The sequence below is a fragment of the Helianthus annuus genome, chromosome 13 (genome assembly GCF_002127325.2).
Source record: "Helianthus annuus cultivar XRQ/B chromosome 13, HanXRQr2.0-SUNRISE, whole genome shotgun sequence".
Lineage (NCBI taxonomy): Eukaryota > Viridiplantae > Streptophyta > Magnoliopsida > Asterales > Asteraceae > Helianthus > Helianthus annuus.
The window spans coordinates 170,548,654-170,561,268 of NC_035445.2; positions in this window are offsets into that span (position 1 = coordinate 170,548,654).

Below are 12,615 nucleotides of genomic sequence, written 5' to 3' on the forward strand. Positions count from 1 at the left end.
CCTTGCTTCTTTTTGGAAAATTTGGCTAGTGCGAAATGAAAAAAGATTCGAAAATAAAGTTACCTCAATTCACAAATCTGTGGAAGATATAAAGGAGCTTTCCTTCATGTGAGTGATAAACAGACCCAAACACAACCTGTGGACGTGGACTGTTGGCGTCTTTGTCTAGTTTTTCCTCAGGGTTCATCACAGAAATCAGACGTTTCTCAAGGAAAAGCTATTGGCATATCTTTTAGTAAGGGTTGCATATGAATGAAGTGTTACATCACAGAATCTAGTCCTTTGAAGGCATCAGGTGTTTCTCAAGGAAACGTTTTTGGCATATCTTTTAGTCAGGGGTCTCCAATCATCCTGTTTCTAGCTATTAGTCATTAAGATTCATATGAATATCCTAATCTCGTCCATTTGGTTGGTTTTCCACAGCTGCTGCTATAAATTCTTGTCTTCAGCTGTCTTGGTGCAAATAAAATGGTTGGGTCACATAATGCTAAGGGTCGGTTCCAAGATTTTATTCACACGAGTTCGTGTATAATTCGTATAACTTAATTATGTATTCATTTTGGTACATAAAAATAAGATTAAAACATGTTGCTTTGGAATAGGCCATCAATTTCAAAGTATTGGGTTAACTATTAAATGCATTTCCAGGTGGACCAACCCGGCCCAATATATAACTTTGTCATTAAGTATTGGGTTAATAGGCTCACAGTTGTGTTGAAGGGCTAGTGCTCAAACTCCAAAAGTTTCATTTTTGTTCTTTTTAAGCAGGAATCTAGAACAAGTAGGGTGAGGAGTTCCCGCATTAACAGCCTTCCCATGATTTGGTAACGGATGAAAATGAACATTGGATTCTAAGGCAATGGTGCGTGGCTAAACAAAAATGCAATAGAGTTGAATTGTAAGGAGTGCAATGAATGCACACCACCTGTTTGATAAGATGTTTGTGTGAGTTTTTACCTTGTTTTCTATAGGAAATTTGCAATGGTGTGCTCCAAATTGTAAATTGAAATTAAGCAATGAGGTCTCTTTTAACTGGTTGGTTAATTTACTAGATGATTCCTGGATCAGCTGAATGAGTATCAGCTAGTTTAATAAACGAAAGAAACGAAGAGAAATAATTTAAGGAGAGAAAACCTGAGTTAGAAGGAAATGAAAAGAGAAGTTAGGATTTAATGTATTACAAATCATTTTCTTTCAAATCTCTCCAATTTGAAAGGATTTACAATGAATGAAATAAAAATAAGTTTTTCTTTCATTGTTCTCCATTTCCTTCCTTAAAAAATTATGTAACATGACTTTCTTTTGACATTTTCAAAAACTCGGGAACACAACGTAAGAGTACAATAATTCATGCATGTTTAGCTCTTAACACATCAGTTCGGGATGGTGTTATTTCACTAGCAATGTGATATTTTAACTACAACTAATTTGAAGGCTTTGTCCTTCAAAAGATATAAATTTGGCCACTTTGAACCATATGACGTGTTTATTTATAACTACTTTGTTATATTATGGTTAAAAATACAATACAATACAAATTGGCCTACCCATAAGTAATGTGAAATTGACCCTTTTTCCAAGTTGGCGTCTTAATTTTTTAGTCACCAATGGATATTATAAAAATTATGTACAGCAAAATACAATTTAAATTTTAACCTTATTATTAATAGGATATGATAAAATATTTCCATCTTCATTGTAATAATGCAATCCATCAAATATTATGAAAATATACAAGTGGCATTCTTTTAATGACTACCTACTCTTTTTTTCTAATAGCTACCGCCAGAACATGCAAAATAATACACAAAAAAAAAGGGATTTGACATGGCAATTGCAGCAATCACTAAAAACAAGTTGTAGTCTTATTTAGCTTCATTTTGTATTATGGTAATTATATGGTGGTTTTTGTGAAGTTTAAAGAAAAGTTAATTTTATAAGTGCTTGATCTATATTTTTATATGGTGTTTTACCCGTCCGTTTTAAACCCAGACAAAAAGATATTATAGTTTCAGCTTTTACCCAAAATCCATTATGATCATGTCTTATTTTCCTATGGGTCCTACACCATATACACCGGGTGATGTTATCATATGGGCGGTGTGTGAGGGAAAAAATGTCTATACGGGCCCTATGACTTTCGTAGTGGTCAATGTCAATTACTTTTATGTCACAGCACCACATCATACAATCTATATGACTCTCTCTCAGTCACTATTGTTTAAGTGAACCACATCACACAGGAAAATGGTTATATTTGTCGTATGATTTTGTCAATGATTACATTAGTCATCTGGTGTCATTTAATACGACCCATACGACCAACTTTCCCTTCTGATACGACCCATGCGACCATTTTTGCCTTCTCATATGGCTCATATGACATGTTAGTGGTGTCGTGTCGGTGTGTTTAGACCGACCTTTTTTCTTAATCAACAAAGTCTTAAGTTGTTGTATATAACCAATTTATAACGATAAATCCAAATATTGCCTTAGCCACTGTCATCAATGTGGATTTTTTTTATGACTACCAACTCCTCTTGGCTGCCGCCCTATATTATTTAAATGAAAGGAACATTGACCATAACAATTGCAGAAATTATTGTTTAGTTTTTGGCTGTGTTGGTCATCTTTTGGCAACATGTGAATAAGAAAAGCTTCAAATTTTGAATTCCCTTTTTGCCCTTCTTCCATGGTGGTATATACCGACTGCATTTAAAAATGATTTCCACCCATTTAGTTACAAATAAACTCATTTTGTATTGTCTTTTACCATAAATGAGTCGTTCCTGAAAGTAAAGATAAAAAGGTTAATGGGTAAACTAGCATGAAAGCCGTCCAAAGTTCATTTCCAATGCATACAATCCTCTAAATTTAGTGATATCGAAATATTCACATTACTAGTCTAGACCTTTAGAACCACCACAAGTGGCCTAGTGGTGGAGTGACTTGGGTTCTCCAACGGAGACCCAAGTTCAATTCCTATTAGTGCCACTTTGGTGGCCACCGACGCCCCCTTTAAAGCCGGACCGAGGACACTCGAGGTCTCGGGTTTGAAACATGTTTCTTACCCCTCTTTGATGGCTATGGGTATTTGCCGCCAGGGATCCTTGTCGGGTGGTGAACTGGGAAGGGAGATCCCTTCCGCGATCAGGGGTATCGTGCAACTACCCTTTTTTCAGTCTAGACCTTTAGTCTTTTGTATTCCTGATTGACGCATTGTCTAAACCTTAGTCTTTTGTATTCCTGCTTAACGCATTATATTATTAATAAAAGTTTTTTAAAAATGGACAAAATAGTTTTTTTCGAGTCAATGCAACCTGATCTGCTCTGTTCTAACCATACCAGAACTAGTAGTAAACCTGTCCGGTGGACGGATCTTTTAGCGTCATAATGACAAGTACTATGGACTTATAAAACATAAAAACATAGATAATCCGTTGAAGTAAAACACCAAGTAACAGTTAAGTTATGTATGAGAGGCAACCACGTAATGTTGGCTATGTGTAAACATAATTGAATATTTGATTTGTGTTTATTTGCTTTTTTTTTCCAGTATAAAACTGTTTTCTTTTAAGTTTCCAATGCTATTCACATAATGTTTCTCTTTTCTTGCATTCGTTTTTGTTAATCGTGAATCGTTGTAGGTCCCGAAATCGGAGGATCGATAACAACAACCTAATCTTTGTTTATAACAAACAATGTTACGGGTGCGGAATCCCCGTAACTATGCCAAATCAAACACAGTTATATAAGAGCAAAGTTTAACCAATGATACACACTCTATTGATTAAACGGATGAGAACAAGATCAAACTGATACACACATAATTTGACAGAGTAACTTTAAGGGTATTCTCTCATCTCTGAGTTCTAAACGAAACAGAGGGTGTCTATTTATAGCAGCCTGGGCCAGAGAGATCGGTGAAACACAAAGTGCGCCGACGAAACACAAGGGTCCATATACTTGGGCCTGAAGAAGCCCAAAGTCTGATGAAACAAGTTTGTTTCATCGCAGACCACGACGAAACACAGTGAAATGGACAAGAGCCTGTTTCGTCGTCCTGTGTTCGACGAAACATCCTGTTTCATCAAAGGCTGCAATAGTTCAGTTGTTTGCTGCAAACAGACAGCAAACAACAGTTAACAAATAAACACCTACAATGACAGAACTACCCTTTACATGGAACATGCATTGTTCATAGAGCATTACAAACCAAAAGGAGACAAACAAGTCGGACACAAGCGGATAGGAGGATATTCGACTTGGTCGACGACAAATACATACTAGATAAACGATAAAAGACCGTACAAAATACATTGTAAATTACAAGGCTAGTGACATACACAAAAATGCATCAACAAACTCCCCCTTGTCTGTTACTCGTCTTCGGTCTTTGAATCTTCCTTCTTCAGTGTCGTTCGAACCACGAACTGCCCGAATGTATTCCCCTGTAGTAGCAGAAGCAAGCGACGTGCTGAAACTTCAACGCCTGATGCGCGTCCTTGTCTTCATAGAATATGTCATGCCGGTATAACTTGTTAATGTCGGATGCGGACATGTTGACGATCCACATCGGATCCAGCATCCTGAAATTTTCTTGATCGCCATTAAAAACGATCACTGCCTCGTGTGTGTCGGAATCATAACACCATAATCGCATTTCACCAAGAAAGTCTTGCCTCATTGGCATCAAGGGTATCTTGTCCACCACTTTCGCTGGCTCATAAACAAGCTTGTATCTGCTAGTGTTGGTTGCCGGATCAAGCGTAAACTTGATTTGTTGATAGATGGGAAACTGAAGTTTGTATGACTTGTCCTTCCACCCAGACTTCTTGTTCAACTTAATCAGTCGCTCGAATAACGTTGCACCATCATATTTTGAGTGATTTATGAGCTCTATCTTTGTCAATGCGGCCACGTCATAGAATGGCAAAGATAGAATGGTCAGCAAAGACCGAAAGTACTGGATTCCAAACTCCCGCTTAATGGCAACACAATGTATTTCCTTCACAAACATCCAACATAGAATTCTTCCACTAGGCTTCGCTTTCTCAAAACGTAAGTAGTCAACTTGAGCAGCCTCCGGCACAGGCTTGGAAACCTTTGAAAAGAATCGTTGGCGCCACGCAGAGAACGCATCGGTGGCATTTACTGATGTATCGCGGTTCTTCAGATGCTCATCAATGTCTTCTACATTGTCTTTTAACCAATCCTCATCCAACAGGGCGAACTCAGTTCCGTCTTGTCGAACATACGAAGACTTCTTCACATTTCCCTCGAAGACAATTTCTTCAGTGTTCTCAACATTAGTAGATTCCGGCTCACTAGGCATCTTCTCAATGTCATCGTCATCAATATCTCTCATTGCTTTTAGAGTAATCAACTGCTGATGTGAGAGATCTTCAACAATTTCACCTTCTTCAAGAAGTTCTCTGGTAACTGGATGAATAACCTGCAATGCCAGATCAGCTGAACTAGGAACAGAGGATATACCAGTCAAAGCTTCAAGCAGTTGTTCTTCAGCAACTGTTCCACTGGAGGTTCCTTGAGAAGATCCAATCACTGAAGGCTGAAAGACGACCATTGCAGAGGATGTAGTGGCTGGTGGCTGCTGAGATGTAGCAGAAGGATCAAGATTTCCTTGATCTTCAGGATCATCGTCCCTTCTCTGCATAACTTCTTGCTGCTTACATCTATCATCCCATAGTGTAGCAACCCGTTTTCGAAGAAACTCATATCCAGCAATTATCTTCTTCACTCCCTCAGCTATAGTTGTATTTCGTGACTCGTACCAATCTTTCATGAAGTCATATCTACCTTTCAGATCTTCAGCCAACTTTTGAAGTACAGAACTCCTTCTCTCCCTTTTTGGGTCTGCAGCTTTCAAACGGACGTTTCAGCCTTAAGTTGATCAATCTCAGCTTGTTGGCGTTGTATTACAGCTTGTTGTTCACCAACTGTAGACTTCAAGTGATCTATGTCCACCTGATGACTGGTCTGATCATTCTTCGTGATTCTAATGAAATCAATCTGTCTTTGAATACGATCTGCAGCCGCTTCAAGTTGCATGAATAGGAAGTTATTCTTCTCGTCTTGAGTCATTTCCGAGAAAATCCTTTGACGCTCACCACTAGGCTGAGAAGTAGTTGCTCTAATTGCTTCAACCATTGATCTTTGTGGAATAGCCTGAGGAGATACTGTTTGAGTTTCAGGAGCTGAAGATACTACATGTGGTTCTTGAACTGGTGCTTGAGGAACAGATTCCCGAGTAGAGGTACTCAAGTATCTTCGAGCTTTCTTCTTCTTCTGATGTTTTGCAGATTTTTCTGCTTTTCTTTTCTTTAAACGTTCCACTTCAGAATCAGAAGGAACGTATTCTGGATCATCTTCCTGTCGAATCTTCCTGAATCTTTTAACTCCACGTTCATCGAGATACATTTCGTATCCATGCTCGATTAGATGATCATCATCAGAATCAGAATCAGCCTCGTCATCCCCACCGGCTGATGTATCACCTGCCGATGCACCACCCGCTGATGTACCACCTGCTGATGTACCACCAATAGTTCCAACACTAGATGCACCAATGGTACCAGTATCGCCACCATCATCACCTTCATCATCACTATCACTCTCCGAATCAACTGGATCTGGACCAAACTTTTCACTCATTTTTCTTTTCAACTCCGGCTCTTCGTCATCGGATTGACTATCATCGTGACGCCATTTATTTTCATCAGGAGCAACGTAGGCAGTATTTCCTAGCGCACCGATCAACTTTCTTGGATGATCGCTTTCTTTGTATCTTTTGTGTGCCAGATTCTTGATTATCCTCAAGGAATTGAAGTTCATTGCCTCTATCTTCAGAATATCATTGTCAGCTTTAGGAAGACCAGGATGTTGAATATTCATAATCATTTGAAGAAACCGCGGATACATCCAGAACTTGTTCCCGGGTATTCTACTTCCAGTTCTCGTCATGTTTTCTTTCATGTTGCCGAAGATGTACTTTGAGATGCTAAACGGTTTGGTTAGCACCAACGCCACCATAAAACCAACTAGATCATTGCCATCCATGTCATATCCGGCACGTCTATCGCTAAGGCACTGAATGAGAACATGTAGCAGAAACTTGTAGCGTAACGACAGATCACCCTTGTTGATTTGAGTGCTGAAGATGTCTCCGGTACACTTCATACGTATCAAGCAGCCTCGCGTACACATGATTGGAATAGAATCTGGAGCGTCCGGATGGTCTTGTAGTTATAAAACTTCGTTCAGAATATCCGGAGATACTATCACATCCAAATTGTTCACACGGCCTCTGATAACATCCTTTCCATCCACTTGCACAACGCTTGCGGAATCCCAGAACGCTTTGATAAGAAACTTGTAAACCTACGTCGAGAAAGTGACAGCATAGTTTATCCGCGACTCCCTGATCCATTTCGTGATATCTTTCAGTTCAACAAGTTTTTCTTCCAGATCCAAATAGGCAATTTGATTATGACGCTTTTCAGACATAATCTCCTCTTTTGTCTTGTTCTCTTTCTTTGTCGCGGGTTTCCGTTTGCCTTCTTTCGGTGCCATCTGTATATGAAAAACGTCCACAATAAGTCACTATGTCATAATAAGTGTATTAGACTTATATACAAACATGTTCAAACATCAAATGGACATTAAGCACATAATTACACACTTTCTGTGAACAAGCACCACACAGAAAATTTCACTAAGGCATGGACGACGAAACAAATATCACTCGACGAAATAGAATTAGCTTCGACGAAACAGAATATGACAGTTGACCAGCTCAGTTTCGTTGACCACTTTGTTTCGTCGACCAGTTCATCGACGAAATGGATCCAATTCGTTTCGTTGACTGTCCCGTTTCGCCGTCTGCCTGTTTCGCCGTGATTAGGGTTTTGAAATTTGGGCGTTTCGCCGTATGGGGTTTAAACAAGTAGCAGATCATCATTTATCAAAACCAATACTTTGTATAACCCAAACCAAGTGGGAAACATGCCCAAGGACTACTGAAGATGTGAAATCCGGTAAAAACCCGTCTAAAACGGCAAACCCAAAACAATCAACAATCCCCTGTTTTAGTTACATAAACCCAAACCCAAAACACAGTACATAATTGCACATACACCCTAAATCTATCTATTATTGACATAAATCAAGACAAGTTCAACATCAAATCATGAAACATCAAAGAGACAAGAAGAAAATAAGATCTCCGATGTATTTCGACAAAACCGACGGTTCAAAATGTTAAACCAGTGATCGGGAACATCTTTGTACCTTTGATTTTCGTAAGACTTGACCGAAAAATGAGGGTTTTGAGGGTTTGAGTAGGTAACCGAAAGTATGGGGGTTTTTGAGTGTTTAGAGAAGATGAATAGTGGAAGTTTGAAAAAGTGAACACCTATCTGACAGACAGTTGGGACCTTTATACACCGACTCCATATCGACGAAACGGATGTCTTCGACGAAACAGAACACGGGCCTCGACGAAACGGAATTTTGGGCTTGGACTTGGGCTTGTAAACTTAGCCCATGACGAAACACACATGGGCCATTCCGTTTCGTCATGACCTCAACGAAACAGCCTGTTTCGCCGAATACAAACTGGGTTTGACCAAGTTTGACACTTTGACTTTGACCAATCTGTTTCGTCGACCACACTTTTGATTCGTCGACAACATTTTTCAGATATACCAAGGCATGACAATTTTGCACACTGCACAGATTTTGATTAATTGAACATTTTGCCATTTTGTTTGAGTTTTCAAATGCAAGGACGTTTTATGAAGTAGGTTTCAGGCTTCCGGTATAAACACCAAGCTACAACTTTGGCTTAATAAAAAACGAACTTGCAAACTACACTAAGAACAAATTTAAAGCGTGGAAAACTAAACGAAAAGCAATTGATAGAAATAAACAAATGTACAAGTGCAACTTTTTGTGAGTTTCAAGGAAAAGGAATCATACCAGCTTACGGTCTTAGTCAACATGATTTTGATTTTCTGTTTAACGCTCTCGATAAGTATACTAGCTCAATTATCGATATTGTTGTCCACATAAACTCAAGCTTATCAAACGTAATCACAATTAGGAGATACGATTTACGGTAAGGATTATACTTACAGGTCGATGTGAATCCACTCACGACACATTCCCGTATCAAGGTATGCACGAGGATTCATCTTACCGGTGAGTATACCAATTATTATCTGTTTGACCGTATAAAGATGTGAGATACTCACTTATTTTGATTTGAAAACCAAGCCCTATGTGATAGAATCACTTATTGATGAGGAACTTGATTTTCGATGCATGAGGGCACAGGAGCAAGTCCGTGAACAGGTCAGTACTTTCGTACAGCAGAGAGACGAACTTGACTCCCGGATAAATGTGATATTTTATCACTTATTTGTTTGGACATGTGATTGTTTATCACTTATTGAGGTCGAATGCAATATGTACACATATGTATGGTATCACGGAAGATCTAGACTTGCGTCCCCGTTTTTTTCGGTAAAAGATACAACCATGATACCCAGATAATGATCAGCATAAAGACCGAATATCTCAGAACCTCGGCAATCTATCAAACGAAATTTCGGTACCAAGATCATATGCCAATGAATGGTTCCCACCTGACTTGAAGTCTGTTAGGTTTGTATCATCCTGCACATTTTAGTTTGATTGTGAGCCTACCGATACATCGTTGGTAGAGATACTTATCATTTGTTTAACATTTTTGAAAACGTTGACCGACCACACCAGTGAATATCATCATCTTCCTTTTTCCAAGAAACTCATTTTTGGGTTTTCTAATTTTTTTGAATTTTTCAATTTTTTTTTAATTTTTGAATTTTTCAAACGAAAAGACAGAACATAAAGACATCTTTTTGGATTTTTGATTTTTTCAAATGTTTTTGTATTTTCTTGAAATTTTCTCCCCCTAAAATGCTAAAAGGTTACGAAAATGAAAATCTTTTTATATTTTCAGAGTTTTGAAAGAAAATATTTACAAAAACGATAGCCAAAGAAGTTTACTCGGTTATCACCTTAATGCCATTGACCAAAAGTAGATAATCAAACCGTGATTTATCAAAAGCTTTTGTAAACAGGTCGGCACGTTGGTGATCGGTGGGGATATGAACGACATCGATTAACCTTTTGTCAAAACAATCACGTATGAAGTGATATTTAATTTCGATGTGTTTGGTCTTGGAATGCTGCACGGGATTTCTAGTGATCTGTAAGGCAGCATTGTTATCAACAAAAATAGGAGTAGATAGGAATTCAAAACCGTAGTCGCGCATTTGTTGTTGTATCCACAAGACTTGCGAGCAACAACTGGAGGCAGCAATGTATTCTGCTTCACAAGTTGATGTAGCAACACACGTTTGCTTCTTGCACTGCCACGTAACCAGGCGATTTCCTAAGAATTGACATCCTGCTGTTGTTGATTTGCCATCAATTTTGCAACTACCGAAATCAGAATCACTGTATGCAGTCAAATCAAAGCTATCATCCCTAGGGTACCAAAGACCGGTGTCTGGGCATCCCTTCAAATAGCGAAAAAATCCTTTTAAAAGCTGACAGATGAGAGGCCTTCGGGTTGGCTTGATATCTTGCAAGCAGGCACGTTGGATACATGATGTCAGGCCTCGAAGCAGTGAGATACACGAGAGATCCGATCATGACGAGATAATATGAAGAGTTGATGCTTTCACCCTTCAAATCCGGAGTAATCCCGTGATTCTGCGGAAGTGGGGTACCAATGGGCGTTGCATCTGACATCTGGAACCGGCTCAAGATGTCACCAACATATTTAGTCTGATGGATAAATATCCCAGACTCGGTTTGTTGAACTTGTAGGCCTAAAAAGAAAGTCATCTCCCCCATAGCGCTCATTTCGAACTTTTCCTGCATAATACGTTCGAATTGCCTGCACAAAGAATCATTAGTAGAACCAAATATGATATCATCAACGTATACCTGTACCAACAGAAGATCTCCATCTTGTTCCTTGATAAAGAGAGTGCAATCAATAAGACCTCGTCGAAATCCATTCTCCAGAAGATAGTTGGATAAGGTTGCGTACCAAGCTCTAGGTGCTTGATGTAAACAATAAAGAGCTTTGTTGAGCAACCAGACCCGATCAGGGTGAATAGGATCTTCAAAGCCTGGAGGTTGTTCGACGTACACCTCTTCTTGAACTATCCCATGAAAAGCACTTTTGACATCCATCTGGTAGACTTTGAATCCTTTAAAAGAAGCATAAGCAAGAAAGATCCGAATAGCTTCCAGACGTGCAACTGGTGCATAAACTTCATTGTAGTCAATCCCCTCAATCTGGCGAAAACCTTGAACAACCAGTCTCGCCTTGTTACGAATAACTACTCCACGATCGTCCTTCTTGCATTTAAAAACCCAGCGAGTGCCAATTTTCTTGTAATTTTCCGGCCTTTCGACAAGCTTCCAAACACCAAGCTTTTGAAATTGCTGCAGTTCGTCCTGCATAGCTTCAACCTAAGCATTATCTTTTAAGGCTTCTTTCTAAGATTTCGGTTCTTCTTGTGAAACGTAACACGCGAAGGACCAATAATTTTGAAGACCAGATTCTCTAATGGCTGAATATAAACCAGCATTCTGGTTATTCCTCAGCTGATTACGCGTCTGCACACCGCGATGGACATCCCCTATAATGTTCTGCTGAGGATGGGTATCGTGAATCCTAATTTCAGGATTTTCAGGAACACGAGTATTGATACCCAAATTGTTAAGATTAAGATCAACAACCAATTCCACACCTGGAATATGCGTAGAAGTGGATGCATTCCCTTCAGCAGTATCTACATTCTGCACATGAGGAGTTTCCAAAGAAGCACCTTGAACAGGAGCAACTGGAGATGAAGATCCTTCTGCCGCATCATGATATTCATCATCTTCCGATGACTCATTGTAATCAGTAGCATCTTCAAATACTTCATTTTGTACCGTATTGTTAACCAAAGAAGAACCTTGAGGGTTAACGATAACAGGTCTAACCAATGGCGAGTCAACAGCGTTGTCACTGTCAAATAACATTCTAGAAGCTGCAGATTCTTCATCAAAGGTTGGCAGATTAAAGGAGTCAAATAGTCCATCGTAATCGAACATCCAAGGATCACCCGGAGCTCTAACAGGACTTGCGTACCTTTGAACCCTTACTTCACTCCATAGTTCAATCTTTTTGGTTGCCCGATTCCATACACGAAAATTTAGAGTTACATATCCAAGGAAGAAACTATCGATCGCTTTCGCGCCAAACTTTCCATCCGGCTCAATCATAGTACATGGAGCGCCAAACGGTTCTAAGTAAGAAAGATCCAGTTTCCTTTTCTGTAGAAGTTCGAAACAAGTTTTGCCATGCCTCTTAACTGTAAGAACTCGGTTTAATGTGTAGCAAGCAGTCGACACAGCCTCCCCCAGAATTGAACAGGGAGTTCCGACTCCACCAACATTGTTCTTCCAGTTTCAATTATCGTTCGATTCTTCCTCTCAGCGACACCGTTTTGTCATGAAGAATTCCCTTAGAAGTACAGAACTCAT